Raw genomic sequence first — 21,360 nt, 5'->3', positions numbered from 1 at the left:
TGGATTATTATTGTATGACAGTGAACTGGACTGTAACTGTATGATTTCCTTGGCTGTGATTTGGTGCCATTTTTATAAAACTTAACTGAACTGAATTGACTCGATACAGACGTTTCCCACAGCTGGATTAAAGTGGAATGTTTACTTTGGTAAAATCTGTTGGTTTCCTCAGCCAAAATACTGAATGCAATCCCAATAAAATGGATGTTTCTGTGGATACCTGAAGTTATTTTTCTGTATTTTGAAAAATAACTTCAGGTATCTGACCAGTTAAAACATGATAACAGACCAGTTAAACATGATAACAGACCAGTTACACATGATAACAGACCAGTTGAAACATGATAACAGACCAGTTAAACATGATAACAGACCAGTTAAACATTATAACAGACCAGTTAAACATGATAACAGACCAGTTAAACATGATAACTGACCAGTTAAACATGATAACAGACCAGTTAAACATGATAACAGACCAGTTAAACATGATAACTGACCAGTTAAACATGATAACAGACCAGTTGAAACATGATAACAGACCAGTTAAACATGATAACAGACCAGTTGAAACATGATAATAGACCAGTTAAACATGATAACTGACCAGTTAAACATGATAACTGACCAGTTAAACATGATAACAGACCAGTTGAACATGATAACAGACCAGTTGAAACATGATAACAGACCAGTTAAACATGATAACTGACCAGTTAAACATGATAACTGACCAGTTAAACATGATAACAGACCAGTTAAACATGATAACAGACCAGTTGAAACATGATAACAGACCAGTTAAACATGATAACAGACCAGTTGAAACATGATAATAGACCAGTTAAACATGATAACTGACCAGTTAAACATGATAACTGACCAGTTAAACATGATAACAGACCAGTTAAACATGATAACAGACCAGTTGAAACATGATAACTGACCAGTTAAACATGATAACAGACCAGTTAAACATGATAACAGACCAGTTAAACATGATAACTGACCAGTTAAACATGATAACTGACCAGTTAAACATGATAACAGACCAGTTAAACATGATAACAGACCAGTTAAACATGATAACTGACCAGTTAAACATGATAACAGACCAGTTAAACATGATAACTGACCAGTTAAACATGATAACAGACCAGTTAAACATGATAACAGACCAGTTGAAACATGATAACAGACCAGTTGAAACATGATAACTGACCAGTTAAACATGATAACAGACCAGTTAAACATGATAACAGACCAGTTAAACATGATAACAGACCAGTTAAACATGATAACTGACCAGTTAAACATGATAACTGACCAGTTAAACATGATAACAGACCAGTTGAACATGATAACAGACCAGTTGAAACATGATAACTGACCAGTTAAACATGATAACAGACCAGTTAAACATGATAACAGACCAGTTAAATAACTGACCAGTTAAACATGATAACAGACCAGTTAAACATGATAACAGACCAGTTAAACATGATAACTGACCAGTTAAACATGATAACAGACCAGTTAAACATGATAACAGACCAGTTAAACATGATAACTGACCAGTTAAACATGATAACTGACCAGTTAAACATGATAACAGACCAGTTAAACATGATAACTGACCAGTTAAACATGATAACTGACCAGTTAAACATGATAACAGACCAGTTAAAACATGATAACAGACCAGTTAAACATGATAACTGACCAGTTAAACATGATAACAGACCAGTTAAACATGATAACAGACCAGTTAAACATGATAACTGACCAGTTAAACATGATAACAGACCAGTTAAACATGATAACAGACCAGTTAAACATGATAACAGACCAGTTGAACATGATATCAGACCAGTTAAACATGATAACAGACCAGTTAAACATGATAACAGACCAGTTAAACATGATAACTGACCAGTTAAACATGATAACAGACCAGTTGAAACATGATAACAGACCAGTTAAACATGATAACTGACCAGTTAAACATGATAACTGACCAGTTAAACATGATAACAGACCAGTTAAACATGATAACAGACCAGTTGAAACATGATAACTGACCAGTTAAACATGATAACTGACCAGTTGAAACATGATAACTGACCAGTTAAACATGATAACAGACCAGTTAAACATGATAACAGACCAGTTAAACATGATAACAGACCAGTTAAACATGATAACAGACCAGTTAAACATGATAACTGACCAGTTAAACATGATAACAGACCAGTTAAACATGATAACAGACCAGTTAAACATGATAACAGACCAGTTAAACATGATAACAGACCAGTTAAACATGACCAGTTAAACATGATAACAGACCAGTTAAACATGATAACAGACCAGTTGAAACATGATAACAGACCAGTTAAACATGATAACTGACCTGTTAAACATGATAACAGACCAGTTGAAACATGATAACAGACCAGTTAAACATGATAACTGACCAGTTAAACATGATAACTGACCAGTTAAACATGATAACAGACCAGTTAAACATGATAACAGACCAGTTGAAACATGATAACTGACCAGTTAAACATGATAACTGACCAGTTGAAACATGATAACTGACCAGTTAAACATGATAACAGACCAGTTAAACATGATAACAGACCAGTTAAACATGATAACAGACCAGTTAAACATGATAACAGACCAGTTAAACATGATAACAGACCAGTTAAACATGATAACAGACCAGTTAAACATGATAACAGACCAGTTAAACATGATAACTGACCAGTTAAACATGATAACAGACCAGTTAAACATGATAACAGACCAGTTAAACATGACCAGTTAAACATGATAACAGACCAGTTAAACATGATAACAGACCAGTTGAAACATGATAACAGACCAGTTAAACATGATAACTGACCTGTTAAACATGATAACTGACCAGTTAAACATGATAACAGACCAGTTAAACATGATAACAGACCAGTTAAACATGATAACAGACCAGTTAAACATGATAACAGACCAGTTAAACATGATAACAGACCAGTTAAACATGATAACTGACCAGTTAAACATGATAACAGACCAGTTAAACATGATAACAGACCAGTTAAACATGATAACAGACCAGTTAAACATGATAACTGACCAGTTAAACATGATAACAGACCAGTTAAACATGATAACAGACCAGTTAAACATGACCAGTTAAACATGATAACAGACCAGTTAAACATGACAACAGACCAGTTAAACATGATAACAGACCAGTTAAACATGATAACAGACCAGTTAAACATGATAACAGACCAGTTAAACATGATAACAGACCAGTTAAACATGATAACAGACCAGTTAAACATGATAACTGACCAGTTAAACATGATAACAGACCAGTTAAACATGATAACTGACCAGTTAAACATGATAACAGACCAGTTAAACATGATAACTGACCAGTTAAAACATGATAACTGACCAGTTAAACATGATAACAGACCAGTTAAACATGATATCAGACCAGTTAAACATGATATCAGACCAGTTAAACATGATATCAGACCAGTTAAACATGATAACAGACCAGTTAAACATGATAACAGACCAGTTAAACATGATAACTGACCAGTTAAACATGATAACAGACCAGTTGAAACATGATAACAGACCAGTTAAACATGATAACAGACCAGTTGAAACATGATAATAGACCAGTTAAACATGATAACTGACCAGTTAAACATGATAACTGACCAGTTAAACATGATAACAGACCAGTTGAACATGATAACAGACCAGTTGAAACATGATAACAGACCAGTTAAACATGATAACTGACCAGTTAAACATGATAACTGACCAGTTAAACATGATAACAGACCAGTTAAACATGATAACAGACCAGTTGAAACATGATAACAGACCAGTTAAACATGATAACAGACCAGTTGAAACATGATAATAGACCAGTTAAACATGATAACTGACCAGTTAAACATGATAACTGACCAGTTAAACATGATAACAGACCAGTTAAACATGATAACAGACCAGTTGAAACATGATAACTGACCAGTTAAACATGATAACAGACCAGTTAAACATGATAACAGACCAGTTAAACATGATAACTGACCAGTTAAACATGATAACTGACCAGTTAAACATGATAACAGACCAGTTAAACATGATAACAGACCAGTTAAACATGATAACTGACCAGTTAAACATGATAACAGACCAGTTAAACATGATAACTGACCAGTTAAACATGATAACAGACCAGTTAAACATGATAACAGACCAGTTGAAACATGATAACAGACCAGTTGAAACATGATAACTGACCAGTTAAACATGATAACAGACCAGTTAAACATGATAACAGACCAGTTAAACATGATAACAGACCAGTTAAACATGATAACTGACCAGTTAAACATGATAACTGACCAGTTAAACATGATAACAGACCAGTTGAACATGATAACAGACCAGTTGAAACATGATAACTGACCAGTTAAACATGATAACAGACCAGTTAAACATGATAACAGACCAGTTAAATAACTGACCAGTTAAACATGATAACAGACCAGTTAAACATGATAACAGACCAGTTAAACATGATAACTGACCAGTTAAACATGATAACAGACCAGTTAAACATGATAACAGACCAGTTAAACATGATAACTGACCAGTTAAACATGATAACTGACCAGTTAAACATGATAACAGACCAGTTAAACATGATAACTGACCAGTTAAACATGATAACTGACCAGTTAAACATGATAACAGACCAGTTAAAACATGATAACAGACCAGTTAAACATGATAACTGACCAGTTAAACATGATAACAGACCAGTTAAACATGATAACAGACCAGTTAAACATGATAACTGACCAGTTAAACATGATAACAGACCAGTTAAACATGATAACAGACCAGTTAAACATGATAACAGACCAGTTGAACATGATATCAGACCAGTTAAACATGATAACAGACCAGTTAAACATGATAACAGACCAGTTAAACATGATAACTGACCAGTTAAACATGATAACAGACCAGTTGAAACATGATAACAGACCAGTTAAACATGATAACTGACCAGTTAAACATGATAACTGACCAGTTAAACATGATAACAGACCAGTTAAACATGATAACAGACCAGTTGAAACATGATAACTGACCAGTTAAACATGATAACTGACCAGTTGAAACATGATAACTGACCAGTTAAACATGATAACAGACCAGTTAAACATGATAACAGACCAGTTAAACATGATAACAGACCAGTTAAACATGATAACAGACCAGTTAAACATGATAACTGACCAGTTAAACATGATAACAGACCAGTTAAACATGATAACAGACCAGTTAAACATGATAACAGACCAGTTAAACATGATAACAGACCAGTTAAACATGACCAGTTAAACATGATAACAGACCAGTTAAACATGATAACAGACCAGTTGAAACATGATAACAGACCAGTTAAACATGATAACTGACCTGTTAAACATGATAACAGACCAGTTGAAACATGATAACAGACCAGTTAAACATGATAACTGACCAGTTAAACATGATAACTGACCAGTTAAACATGATAACAGACCAGTTAAACATGATAACAGACCAGTTGAAACATGATAACTGACCAGTTAAACATGATAACTGACCAGTTGAAACATGATAACTGACCAGTTAAACATGATAACAGACCAGTTAAACATGATAACAGACCAGTTAAACATGATAACAGACCAGTTAAACATGATAACAGACCAGTTAAACATGATAACAGACCAGTTAAACATGATAACAGACCAGTTAAACATGATAACAGACCAGTTAAACATGATAACTGACCAGTTAAACATGATAACAGACCAGTTAAACATGATAACAGACCAGTTAAACATGACCAGTTAAACATGATAACAGACCAGTTAAACATGATAACAGACCAGTTGAAACATGATAACAGACCAGTTAAACATGATAACTGACCTGTTAAACATGATAACTGACCAGTTAAACATGATAACAGACCAGTTAAACATGATAACAGACCAGTTAAACATGATAACAGACCAGTTAAACATGATAACAGACCAGTTAAACATGATAACAGACCAGTTAAACATGATAACTGACCAGTTAAACATGATAACAGACCAGTTAAACATGATAACAGACCAGTTAAACATGATAACAGACCAGTTAAACATGATAACTGACCAGTTAAACATGATAACAGACCAGTTAAACATGATAACAGACCAGTTAAACATGACCAGTTAAACATGATAACAGACCAGTTAAACATGACAACAGACCAGTTAAACATGATAACAGACCAGTTAAACATGATAACAGACCAGTTAAACATGATAACAGACCAGTTAAACATGATAACAGACCAGTTAAACATGATAACAGACCAGTTAAACATGATAACTGACCAGTTAAACATGATAACAGACCAGTTAAACATGATAACTGACCAGTTAAACATGATAACAGACCAGTTAAACATGATAACTGACCAGTTAAAACATGATAACTGACCAGTTAAACATGATAACAGACCAGTTAAACATGATATCAGACCAGTTAAACATGATATCAGACCAGTTAAACATGATATCAGACCAGTTAAACATGATAACAGACCAGTTAAACATGATAACAGACCAGTTAAACATGATAACAGACCAGTTAAACATTATATCAGACCAGTTAAACATGATAACAGACCAGTTAAACATGATAACCGGGGGATAAATCTGGATTATTAAAAAAATAAGAATAAACTTTTTTTTTTCAAATCTGCAGTTCCTATATTGTCCGCTAGGGGCGCTGTGTTTTAGTCAGTTCAATCGCTTTAACCGCTTTTTCTGTTGACCCTGACACCCTCATCACCGAAATGTCTTTGTGAAAAAAGAAAAAAGTGGATACAGAGTGTCGAATTTTTCAAGAAAAATGGACTTCTTCTTATATATTCACGGAAGTGAATGGGAAACCCGTGTGCCTGGTGTGCAGGCAGCAAGTTTCCGTGCTTAAGGAATATAATATTCGGCGCCACTATGAAACTCAGCATATTGAAAAATACAACAGCTTGCACGGAGAGCTGAGAAAACAGAAGGTCAATGAAATGTTGGTGGGTCTGAGGAAACAGCAATCTTTTTTCACCCGGAGCCGAGAGGTCAGTGATGCTGCGGTGAAAGGCAGCTACTGAATTGCTAGCCAAATAGCATTAGCATCAAAGCCGTACTGTGAGGGGGAGTTCGTCAAAAACTGAATGCTGAAGGTTGCCGAAATTGTGTGTCCTGAGAAGCGACAAGCTTTGGCCAATATTAGCTTGACGAGAAATACCGTGGCATACAGGATTTCGGAACTATCGGCAGATTTGGACAGCCAACTGAAACGCAAAGTGGAGTCATTTCTGGCATTTTCTGTTGCAATTGATGAGAGTACCGATATTACGGACGTCGCTCAACTGGCCGTATTCATTCGTGGAGTTGACAAGACTTTGACTGTCACAGGGGAGTTTCTCGAGTTGGTGCCTATGACCGACACCACGACAGCTGAGAACATTTTCTGCGCCGTCGTTGGAGCGCTGGACAGAGTTGGGGCGGACTGGTCCCGCGCCGTAAGCCCGGCTACTGATGGTGCGACGCCAATGATGGGGAAAAAGGCAGGTGTTGTGACCAAGTTCAGAGAGAAAGTACAAGTACAAAATGGAGGGGGGGATTTTTGGACATTTCATTGCATTTTGCATCAGGAGGCATTATGCTGCAAGTCCTTAAAAATGGATCACGTCATGGAAGTGGTTGTCCGAACTGTTAATTTCATCCGAGCCAGAGGTCTCAATCATCGTCAGTTTGACAGCCTTCTCAGGGGCTGTAACATTACCCATGGTCTGCCATACCACACCGAGGTAAGATGGTTTAGCAGAGGTGCTGTGCTGAAGCGCTTCTTTGATCTACGTGGGGAAATCCGAGAATTCATGGAGAAAAAAGGAAAACCTGTTAAGGAATTACAGTGCTCACTTAGGCTGCAGGACCTTGCATTTATGGTTGATATTACAGAGCACTTGAATAATCTGAACAAAATGTTGCAAGGACGCAAAAAAATTATAACACAGTATTATGACAGCATACGTGCATTCAAGTTAAAGCTCACGTTATGGGAGACACAGATGGCAAGCGGTGACCTTGCTCATTTTCCATGTCTAAGAGGTGTGTGCGCAGCAAGCGTTAATCCTGACGAAGACCAGATTTCAGGGTTGCTGAGGGAGTTTGAGAAACGATTTCAGGTCTTTAGCAAACTCGAGACAGAATTCTCAGTTTTTCGCTCACCATTCGCAGTCAGAGCTTCTGATGTGCCCGTTGACATGCAACTCGAAATCATTGATTTGCAGTGTGATGTAGAATTGAAAGACAAATTTGCCTCTGTGGGCTTGGACACGTTTTACAAGTATCTCCTACCAGGCTATCCTGAATTGACAGCACTGGCTGCAAAAATGTTGTCCATGTTTGGGACTACTTATCTTTGTGAGCAAGTTTTCTCAGTAATGAACATTAATAAAACGAAGCTGCGCTCAAAGCTCACACATAAGCACTTGAATGAGATTCTGAAACTGGCTGCTACTCAGGACATGATGCCTGATATTGATGCACTTGTGCAGGCCAAAAGATGCCAAGTTTCAGGGGCAAATACTGAGCAAGACTAAGTCCTATGGAATGCTGCTTTCGACGTTGCACTATAAAAATAATTGAAAATAGTTTAAGTGAAGTTTTCAGTGCAATCTGTTGGTTTCCTTAGCTAGGAAATTGTTTTTGAATTGGCTCTATATCACTGATGCCATGGTAACGGCCCGCGGGCCGGAACCGGCCCGAATGGACATCACAACCGGCCCGGTTACATCAGTGGTTGAGAAGTTGTTTTTTTTTTTAAATAAATAATACTATTATCAACAAATTTAAATCTACTTTTGTTTTTTGATCCTTAATGGTTTTAAGTATAATATTCATTTAATTAATTTCCACGTAATCCAACAGTTTGTCTCTCGCTCGTGCCGGTCTCAGTGCCTTGGACAGTGCACGCGCTGCAACAGACACCGGCAGCGCGTGCACTGTCCGACTAACTGACGAGTCGCGCGACATCAGTCAGGAAGGATGTTGTCTAAAAAGCGGAAGGTTGACTCTGAATGTAGAATCTTTCAGGAGAGATGGAAAGAAAAGTATTTATTTTGGGAAGTGAGGGGCAAACCAGTGTGTTTAATTTGTTCGCAACAAGTGGCTGTGCCAAAGGAGTACAACATCAGACGACATTACGAGACCCATCAGGAGAAGTACAACGACTACACAGGGCAACGTAGGACACAAAAGCTAAACGAGCTAGCCTCATCCCTCCAAAAACAGCAAGCGGCTTTCTCGAAATGCCGAGAGACATATGAAGGTTCGTTTTAATTGTATATCTTCTCAAATTCTTATTTTTACGTTAACTGCAGCTGTTTTCGAATGGGGATTTCTGTCTCGGCGCGCCTCCGTTAAGTTCTGATGGCGTTGCCCCTGGCAACCAATAGCGTCTCCTGCCAACATGGCCGACCGTGACTCCTCATTGTCAATACTGACTAAACATTTTATTTCATGTTTAGGGGCAGTGAAGGCGAGCTATGTCATCGCATGGGAGATAGCCAAAGCTTCCAAGCCTTTCTCTGAGGGCGAATTCGTGAGGACGTGCATGATAACGGCAGCCGAGCTAGTGTGTCCAGAAAATCGACAAGCTCTCGCGAACATCAACTTATCCCGACCTACAGTGACCGGGAGAGTGGAAGAGCTCTCCAGCGACTGCGTTCAAGTATTTAACAACAATACCATATACTGCTAGGTTAGCATTACTTCATGTTGTTTCATGCCCAGTAATATTGTTGTAATGTTTTAAATACTTGAACGCAGTTTTTCTAGAGAAGATAATTGCTTTGTATATGTGATTATCGTCCATCGACTCTTTTGGGCTTTCACATGTGCGAGCCTACAACCAGCCGGTGAGTTACATGCTGTTTATAAAGTTGTTTTGTAACGTCCCCATGCCAGTAATGTGAGAACCATGCATATGGTTTTGATGGTAAGGCTTGTGACTTTATTGTCGGATGGGTTATAAAGTGGTGTGACGTTTCTGCAGTGTGCAAGTTGTTGTTTTACGTGGAAGGTTTAGCTCTTGCCCCTTAGCCACCACGTATTAGCCTCGCATGACACGCTGTGCGGACAGCGCGATCTCCACACAGGGAGCGCAGATTTGCACCTGTCTGTGTCCTACTGTCAGTATTTGACAACCTCTAGCAATGGAAACGCGCTTCAAATGCCCCGGAGTTCCCCTTTAACTGAACTGAATTGACTCGATACAGACGTTTTCCACAGCTGGATTAAAGTGGAATGTTTACTTCGGTAAAATCCGTTGGTTTCCTCAGCCAAACTACTGAATGCAATCCCAATGAATTGGATGTTTCTGTGCATACCTGAAGTTATTTTTCTGTACTCTGAGTTTTAACGAGTTGGTATTGGCGGCGGGAGAAGTAGAAAAGCTCAAATCTCATCGATTTATGATATTTTAAGGTTTTTGTGGTTATTCTACATGTTTAGTGACTACATTTATGTTTATATCCATGTAAAGAGATTCAGGATGCCTGGTTAGTAATTAATTTCCCCACTTTTTAAGACTCAAAGCACCAGATAAGCCAACGATTCAGCCGATTCTCGATGCCGGGACCGTTTATTCATCATCACGGTGGAACTTTTCAGCATCAAAAACAAGATAATCTCTGAGGATTGTGTTATTGTGGCTGTAAAACGTGGTGATCTCGGCTTAGCTCAGCATTACTCCAACACGCTCGGTTAGTTCAGACCTGAGCGCTGATCTGCAGACGCACCACATCTCTGTGGCCGCTTTGTTGTTGCTCGCACATCATTAAAGCGCCATGAAGCCCGATACGAAACGTGACTCTGCGTGACCAATGCGCTGTTGGAGTTACTGGAGGTGGTCTCGGCGTGGAAGAGGCTCCTGGATTTAACAGAGAAAACACAAACGTGAAACAAAAGCTTTTACAAATGAAACCTGGGAGGTGATGAAGTCAGATAGCTAATCCTCACCTTATCATCTCGGTGTTTGGACACCGTTGATACCTTCTATGGTCGAGGATTCGGGGTTTAAACCTGAGCTGCTGAATGTTTTCTTTTTCTTTTTTCTTAATCCACCTTCAGCAGTGACACTGAAGCCCAAAACTTATGATCTCAGTTTGTTTTTTAGGGCTAAAATCAAGCAGCAGGTTCACTTTTCTGCCACCAGATATTCTACAGATCTACAGCTTTGACTCTGAGGTGCGGCTCAGTGGCGGCAGGGCTGCTTCTTTATTTGACCGACAGACGAAAGGCTTCAGTCATCTTGTAAAGGCCGGTGTCGGTTTAGTTGTGATCACTGGCTGTAAAAACAAAGAGGTCTGCTTCACTTGTTGGGTTTCTTTGGTACCGACTGATCCACCATCGATGCACTTTGTCATTTCGGAGGCCGTTAACTATCCACTAACTATCCACTAACTATCACAAACTGTTTCCAGTCTGACAGAGACAACAAACTGGCTTTCAGTCTTTTATATTATATATTATTATATATACGTATGTTATGATATATATTATTATTATTATTATATATTATATATTTATATTCTTTTATGTATTTTTGTGAGGGACCACGTCAAACCAAGAGAGGAGACAGGAAAATTATTAGAAAATAGGGTTTCTTTATTTAACCCAAAAATACTGAGCTCATAAAAGAGGTCAAAGAAACAAAACTGAACTCAGGCAAAAATGTGAACAAAGTAGCTGTACAAACAAAACATAACTGACCTAACGAAGAAATGACACACAAGGGTAAATGCTGGCTGATCAGACCAGTAACACACACATTAGGGGTAACTAAACAAAATACAATCACTAACTACAACAAATACCACATTACAGCCACATTAATAAATAAACTAAGCACCCAAAAATAAGAACAAAGTCTTGCAATTTAAATACAAAAATCACTTAAATAGGAAACTTATTTAACTAAAGAACTCAAAATCTCCTCCACCCTCCAGCAGGAACTGGTGGTTCAGTCCAATCAGTGTTTGCATGCTCAGCTCGTCAGGCAACTCCCACAGAACAGGTAAATACCAGTAAAAGAAACAGAATTAAACAAACAGAAACCACAGGTTGAGAAAGAATACATAAGTAACTAAATGTGCGCGCTTACAAATAGAACAAATGTATTTAACCCAAACAATAAACATTTTATTGGAACTAAAGTGATGAAAGTGATGTGTAAAAGAATACTACATAAGAGAGTTGCTGACTAGAGTGTGGCCATGGGTTTGGCCATCACAATTTTAATGCTTCTTCCACTCCCTGCTGCAATGCTTTTATTTTATGTGAAGCACTTTGAATTGTTTGTACATGAAATGTGCTATATAAATAAATTTGATTTGATTTTCATCAGCGTTTTCCACCAAATCGGAAGTCGTTTTGTTTCCTGCCAGAAATTGTCACAGTCAACATGAGAATAGATGACAGCAGAACCTCATTCAGTTAAACTGGACCGAACCATTCGGAGGACTTTAAAGGTGGAATAATTTGGGATGGTTTCACCAATAAACTCTATAGAGATGTTCAGCTGTGTATAATCAGCATCAGAAATATGTTTCTGAATGATGAAACCAGTAAAAGTTAAAGAGAAGTGGACCAAGAATGGATCCTTGTGGAACTCCAAAGAGAATTTCTCTTTTTGTTTGACTCGAAACGACCGGTTGAAACACGAAAACTGACCAGTTGAAACATGAAAACTATAATTCAGTGGATGCATAAATGATTAAACTTTGAGTTTTAACAGAGGACAACAGGTCTAAACTGTTTTATGATGCCCGAACTTGCTCTGTAATCCATCATCAGATTAAACTTTCACCAAATGGAGACATTTTTAAATCCAGGTTAAAGACATTTCTGTTCTCATGTGTCTATGCATGAAATCTGCACGCTATCTTTGAACTTATCTAGACTGTTGCTTGTTTTTAAATTCATTTAAATGATTTTATTTGTTTCGCTTTATATTCTTTTATGTATTTTAATGCTTCTTACACTCCCTGCTGCAATGCTTTTATTTTATGTGAAGCACTTTGAACTGTTTGTACATGAAATGTGCTATATACATAAATTTGATTTGATTTGATTTGATCACGAATGCAAATCTGACCCATATTTGTGCCTCAGCTCCAGTATTTTGGGTCATTCGGTCACACATATCCACCTTCAGCTGGACAAAATCATAAATTTGAGGCTAGTAGACTTTGTAAATTGTGATATAAAAGCAGCATATTTCTATGGCAGTCTGAGAGGACAAACTTCTGTGGCCCTAAAACATCCTGGTTTTGACACGTTTATGTAAATGTCTGGATATGAGTCACAAAACCTTTTTCTCTGCCTCTAAAACATGTCCTGAAACCGAACACTCGAGCAGCAGGATTACTCTCCCAGAGTAAACACAGCGAACGTCTCCGTGCCCTCTGAAACTTCCCCGTTTGGACTTCCCTGCTCTGGCGCCATGATGTGCCGGACAGTGTTTGTCAGAGGACTTCAAAATCCTCCAAAAAATGTAAACACCCGTCGTATTTTAGGATCGTCAGGAATGGAGACGCCATCAAATTCAGCACTTTTGTTTACAGCAGCAAGTGAAGTGCCACAGATACGTTCTCACCTGCTTTCGCTCCGATTACCTAATCGAATGCATAATTTGGTTTTTAAGAGAAACACAAACTGGGGCTGGAAAACAGATCAAGCGTGAGTGTTTCAGCTGTAAAAACATCTGTGAGGACGGCGTGTCGGTAAACCGGACCCTTAATTCGTGCTGTTAAACATCCCTGTTAGCATACGCGGGGACGTCCTTCACAAACATTATCAATCAGCTTGGGAACACATCCAGTGCTCATCAATCATGGCTGGATCTGTTGTCAGGGCGCTGACGGTGCAGATTTCATGCTGTAATAACAGCAGCTGAACAGCCATAATGTAAATGTGTAGGAAGGCGGTGACACGGCCTGCAGCTGGATGCTGCCAGCAGAGGTTGACGGTTAGCAGAACTTTGTGGTGGGAAAGACTTCAGATTCTTTGTTTCTGTGAGCCTTCCTGAGCGGATCTCTGGGTTTGTTCAGAGGGAAATATCCCGACTTCCAGCAGAGGAACAGAAAAAGTGGAGATGTTTGGTCTGCTGGGTCGCACAATGTAAGATTTATTAGTTCATTTAGGCACAAATTATGTCATTTCAATATGAAAAACTACATGTTACTGAAGTACAGCTTCAGACAATGTACAAAAAACCCCCCAAAAAAACAAAGAAAGAGAACAGATTACGTTTCAGAAGTCAATATAAAGTAATTATACTTTATATACTCTGGCTGGGTCCTTTAGTTCCTCACAAATCGTTCTCAGCGAGTGAGAGTAAATGGTCGCCATTCTGGATTATCCTTCACATCTACAGGCTCTCCTGAAGGTTGCGTTTTATCCCCTCTCCTGTACATCCTCTACACTGACGACTGTCGTTCTGACACTGACAATCGCCACATCCTTAAAGGATAAGACCGGTTTTTTGACATTGGGCCCTTGATTTCACATTATAACATGATGTTCTACTCACCCCTGCTTGTTGTTGAACATTTGGAGCTGTTCCGAAGATATTCGCGAGGCGTCTGGCTGCTCTCTTGAGATATTCGGCCATGAAACGGTTTCCTATGGGCAAGCTTATACAGGCACAAACTATGCTGTTTATAATTTATTAATTACTGTACATTAGCACTGATAACGTGGAGGTGCGTCGCTTACTTAAAAAAATCCGGGTTATTGTAATTTTGATTTTTTTTGTCGTAAAGTGGGTGTTACTGACGTCCTCGTCGTGCTACTGCCACAGACAGCCCACAGACCTGCTGCCTATTTATTCATTCGGCTAAAATTCAAAATTACAGTAACCCGGATTTTTTTAAGTAAGCGACGCACCTCCACGTTATCAGTGCTAGTGTACAGTAATTAATAAATTATAAACAGCATAGTTTGTGCCTGTATAAGCTTGCCCATAGGAAACCGTTTCATGGCCGAATATCTCAAGAGAGCAGCCAGACGCCCCTCGAATATCTTCGGAACAGCTCCAAATGTTCAACAACAAGCAGGGGTGAGTAGAACATCATGTTATAATGTGAAATCAAGGGCCCAATGTAAAAAAACGGTCTTATCCTTTAAGTTTGCGGACGACACAGTCATTGTCAGCCTGCTGGAGGATAATGAAACGACACATGGCCCCGTCATGGATTGTTTTGTAAAGTGGTGTCAGGAAGCTATGTTGGAACTAAATGTGTCCAAAACCAAAGATATGTGCATTGATTTTAGACGCAATACCTGCAACCCCACCACAACCAAGTTAAATGGACAGGACATTGAAATTGCTCAACAGTACAAATACCTAGGCTCCATTATTGACGACAAATTGACTTTTAACAGTAACACGGACTTGTTGTGCAAGAAAGGGCAGCAGCGCTTGTACTGTCTCAGGAAGCTGGCTAGGTTCCATGTTGATAAGTCTCTAATGACTATGTTTTATAGATCCTTTATTGAATCCATACTCACCTATTCTGCCATCTGCTGGTGTGCTTTTCTTAATGTGAAAAACAAAAATGCCATATCTAAGATCATCAGAGTAAGCAGTAACATAACCGGTGCTCAACACAAAAGCTTGACTGCTTTATATGAAGAACAGGTAATCAGGAAGGCTGAATCTATTTTGGACAATTACACTCATCCTCTGCACAGTGAATTTCAGCTTTTACTCTCTGGTTCTCGTTTTAAATATCCACTAGCCCGGACAAATAGATACAAGCACTCTTTTATACCCTCCGCTGTTCAGCTGCTTAACTCCACTAAGAAATGCAGATAGCCATATGTGAGGTTGTGTATTTATTTATTTTCTAGGTAGGTCTAGTTTTTTATACTGTGTATCTCACTTCTCCATAGCATTTTTATCTTTAAATCTTACACTGTGCAACCCCCCCCCAACCCAAAAAATGTATTTATTCAATATTATTATTATTATTATTTTTATCTTTTACAAGTTTTATAATGTCTTGTGGAAGTATGTGAGTGTATGCGTGTGTACTACTGCTGCAAAACAATTGCCCAAGTTGGGACAAAATAAAGTTACTTACTTACTTACTTATAAATATATATCATAAATATAAAGCACAACAAAACAACGTTATGATCACGTTTTCTGGTAGTTTTTATATTTTTAAAGATTTCTTCTTTAAGTAAGATAGTCGTTGGTTTTTATTTATGGCTGGGCAACGATTAAAATGTTTAATCTAATTAATCACATGATTTCCCTGATATCCGCCGATTACTTTCTTTTCCTGTTCCACAGCAGACAGCAGCAGACTTTTACAGAATAAAAGCCTGTGAGCAACAGACTTTTACAGAATAAAAGCCTGTGAGCAACAGACTTTTACAGAATAAAAGCCTGTGAGCAACAGACTTTTACAAAATAAAAGCCTGTGAGCAACAGACTTTTACAGAATAAAAGCCTGTGAGCGACAGACTTTTACAAAATAAAAGCCTGTGAGCGACAGACTTTTACAAAATAAAAGCCTGTGAGCAACAGACTTTTACAGAATAAAAGCCTGTGAGCGACAGACTTTTACAAAATAAAAGCCTGTGAGTTACAGACTTTTACAAAATAAAAGCCTGTGAGCAACGGACTTTTACAGAATAAAAGCCTGTGAGCAACAGACTTTTACAATGATAAAAGCCTGTGAGCTACAGACTTTTACAAAATAAAAGCCTGTGAGCAACAAACTTTTACAGAATAAAAGCCTGTGAGCAACAGACTTTTACAGAATAAAAGCCTGTGAGCAACAGACTTTTACAGAATAAAAGCCTGTGAGCAACAGACTTTTACAGAATAAAAGCCTGTGAGCAACAGACTTTTACAAAATAAAAGCCTGTGAGCAACAGACTTTTACAGAATAAAAGCCTGTGAGCGACAGACTTTTACAAAATAAAAGCCTGTGAGCGACAGACTTTTATAAAATAAAAGCCTGTGAGCAACAGACTTTTACAGAATAAAAGCCTGTGAGCGACAGACTTTTACAAAATAAAAGCCTGTGAGCTACAGACTTTTACAAAATAAAAGCCTGTGAGCAACGGACATTTACAGAATGAAAGCCTGTGAGCAACAAACTTTTACAAAATAAAAGCCTGTGAGCAACAGACTTTTACAATGATAAAAGCCTGTGAGCTACAGACTTTTACAAAATAAAAGCCTGTGAGCAACAAACTTTTACAAAATAAAAGCCTGTGAGCAACAGACTTTTACAATGATAAAAGCCTGTGAGCTACAGACTTTTACAAAATAAAAGCCTGTGAGCGACAGACTTTTACAAAATAAAAGCCTGTGAGCGACAGACTTACAAAATAAAAGCCTGTGAGCAACAGACTTTTACAGAATAAAAGCCTGTGAGGGACAGACTTTTACAAAATAAAAGCCTGTGAGCGAAAGACTTTTACAAAATAAAAGCCTGTGAGCAACAGACTTTTACAAAATAAAAGCCTGTGAGCGTCAGACTTTTACAAAATAAAAGCCTGTGAGCTACAGACTTTTACAAAATAAAAGCCTGTGAGCGACAGACTTTTACAAAATAAAAGCCTGTGAGCAGCAGACTTTTACAAAATAAAAGCCTGTGAGCAGCAGACTTTTACAATAATAAAAGCCTGTGAGCAACAGACTTTTACAGAATAAAAGCCTGTGAGCAACAGACTTTTACAAAATAAAAGCCTGTGAGCAACAGACTTTTACAAAATAAAAGCCTGTGAGCGTCAGACTTTTACAAAATAAAAGCCTGTGAGCTACAGACTTTTACAAAATAAAAGCCTGTGAGCGACAGACTTTTACAGAATAAAAGCCTGTGAGCAACAGACTTTTACAGAATAAAAGCCTGTGAGCAACAGACTTTTACAAAATAAAAGCCTGTGAGCGACAGACTTTTACAAAATAAAAGCCTGTGAGCAACAGACTTTTACAAAATAAAAGCCTGTGAGCAACAGACTTTTACAATAATAAAAGCCTGTGAGCAACAGACTTTTACAGAATAAAAGCCTGTGAGCAACAGACTTTTACAAAATAAAAGCCTGTGAGCGGCAGACTTTTACAGAATAAAAGCCTGTGAGCAACAGACTTTTACAAAATAAAAGCCTGTGAGCAACAGACTTTTACAAAATAAAAGCCTGTGAGCAACAGACTTTTACAAAATAAAAGCCTGTGAGCAACAGACTTTTACAAAATAAAAGCCTGTGAGCAACAGACTTTTACAAAATAAAAGCCTGTGAGCAGCAGACTTTTACAAAATAAAAGCCTGTGAGCGACAGACTTTTACAGAATAAAAGCCTGTGAGCAACAGACTTTTACAGAATAAAAGCCTGTGAGCAACAGACTTTTACAAAATAAAAGCCTGTGAGCGGCAGACTTTTACAAAATAAAAGCCTGTGAGCAGCAGACTTTTACAAAATAAAAGCCTGTGAGCGACAGACTTTTACAAAATAAAAGCTTGTGAGGGACAGACTTTTACAGAATAAAATCCTGTGAGCAGCAGACTTTTACAAAATAAAAGCCTGTGAGCAGCAGACTTTTACAAAATAAAAGCCTGTGAGCGACAGACTTTTACAAAATAAAAGCTTGTGAGCGACAGACTTTTACAAAATAAAAGCTTGTGAGCGACAGACTTTTACAAAATAAAAGCCTGTGAGCAGCAGACTTTTACAAAATAAAAGCCTGTGAGCAACAGACTATTACAATAATAAAATAAATAATAAAACAGGGGGGGTCCGTGGCGCAGTGGGTTGAGCAGGCGCCCCATGTACAGAGGCTATAGTCCCGAGTCCCGCATCGGACGGCCCTGTGCTGCATGTTGTTCCCCCTCTCTATGCCCCCTGCTTCCTGTCTCTCTGAACTTAACATTAAAGGCACAAAAGCCCCCCCCCAAAAAAATGTTTACATTTTTTTTTAATAAATAAACCTGCGTTAATGTGCGATAAAATGTTTATCGGCATTAAATAATTAAGAGTTAACGCGATAATAACGAGTTAACTCGCCCAGCCCTAGTCACAATATAAGATTTATTAGTTCATTTAGGCACAAATTATATTATTTGAATATGTAAAAGTTCAGCTTCCCAAGAAGCATTAAATGAAACGCTTTAAGGGTTAAATGGAACATTTGTGTGATGCATCGGTGCTGCATGTGGGCCATGATGTGCACGTTTTCTTCCCTTCTAATATCCGACTGCTGCCTTTACAACATCTGCAGCCGAGGTTAAGTCAATATTTGTTGGGGATTTGACAGAAAAACAAGTTTTTTGCTGAGAGATAAAGGAGAGGATTGAGACAGCTGCCACACCCATCGGCTGTTTCTGGCTTCAGCCGGCAGCTGTTTCAGCAGAGCCGAGTTAAAAGCCTCAACAGACCACGAAGCTCTGCCAGGATGGTACGGACCGCGTCGGCTTAGACTGGAGTTCCATGTTGGATAAAATCTGAAGGTTTGAGTCCAAGAAAAGCAGAAAAATTCATCTTTAAATCTTACTGCTTCAGGAAAATTTGTTGCTAAATTCGTGGAAAAGTTCCAGGAATTTCTGATTTCTGCTTCATCTTTTTGTTTGTTGACAGAAAACTGGAAAAATTAACCAAATAAGTACAGAAATGTACAAAAAAACTAACAAAAGAGAAAAGATTACAGAATTCAATATAAAGTCATTATAAATATATATTATAAATATAAGCACAACAAAACAACGTTATGATCACGTTTTCTGGTAGTTTTTATATTTTTATAGATTTCTTCTTTAAGTTAGTTTAATCGTTGGTTTTTATTATATTATTTATTATTTTTTGTCACGTCTTCATTTGTGTTTTGTTTCTTGTTTTGAAATAAATTACTTTTTGTTTTCTGCTCTTTGGCTCCAGACTGCAAAAGAAACGACAAAACTAAACAAAGATTATAGAAAACGCAACAAAAAAAACATTAATAAATTAATAAATAAAAGCAAAAAAATAAATAAATAAAAAATTCAGAAACCAAAACAACAAATAGAAGAAAGAAATGTTTAGGGAACAAAAGTTCCCTAAAAAACAAGGAAAAGATGACATAATTTTATAAAAAATAATAAAATTCAAACAGAAAAGAGAAAAAAGTTCATGAGACAAAAACATAAAAACTAAATTTCAGAAATAAGAAAAAAAAGAAATTGCAAAATCACCATAAAAAGCATACAATTACAACAAATGTTGAGAAAAGTAAGAAAAAAGAAAATAAATCATTTCATAAAAATGAAATTTTAACAGATTCAAGCAAAAGTACATAAAAAAAACATTTGAGAGAAAAAGAAAACTGAAGAAAAAAGAAAATAACAAAAAAAATGTCACAAAATAAAAATATTTAAACTAAATTTCTGAAAACAGAAAAAAAAAATCCAGAAAAGACAAAAACACACAAAACTAAACTGAAATAAATATTTGATAAACAGTTTCTCTTTATATTTCACACCTCCAGGCCTCCGTAATTTAACAAACTGAGTGGGATTCAGGGTGTTTTCTGAGTAAAACATGTGAAACAGCAGCGTTTCGGCGGCGTCTCCGTGGCGTCTTTAGCTTCAGCGAAGCCTCTCGGGGTCGGCAGCATGGCGGCAGACAGCTTTCTAAGCCTCCCGACCTGCTCTGAACGCGCCCGTCTTTGATGCACGCATCACCTTTTCACCTGGGACGACTTGAAAGACGAAGTCGCAGATCAAACTCCGGTATTATGCCGAGTCGGAGCACTTTATTTCTCTGAGTACTGTTTGTTGCTGTTGAGAGGGGGATTATTGATGTGTGCGCTTTGAAATATCAAAGCGTTTGAACCGCGGCAGAAATGAAGTGAAGCCTCCGTTCTTTTATGCCATCACTCATTAGGGAACCGGCGCTCAAAAGGCAGCTTTGTGTGGGGGAGCCGTTTTAAGTTGGCTTTACAAAAGCTGCTCGTGAACACGGTTGAGACTTCACTTCTTTCTCCGTCTCCTGCTTTTTTAAGGCACTAAAAGTTTTTTTAAAGCCATTTGTGAGGGATGAAATATTTATCAAGGGAGCAGAGTCAAAGACGGCCCAGCTCGTCTGAGACAAAAGCCATTGAAGGGCTGACAAGCTCGTGCACGGAAAGGCTCGGAAAACTGTT

Source organism: Odontesthes bonariensis, chromosome 11 (genome assembly GCF_027942865.1).
Source record: "Odontesthes bonariensis isolate fOdoBon6 chromosome 11, fOdoBon6.hap1, whole genome shotgun sequence".
Lineage (NCBI taxonomy): Eukaryota > Metazoa > Chordata > Actinopteri > Atheriniformes > Atherinopsidae > Odontesthes > Odontesthes bonariensis.
This window is presented reverse-complemented; position numbering follows the sequence as displayed.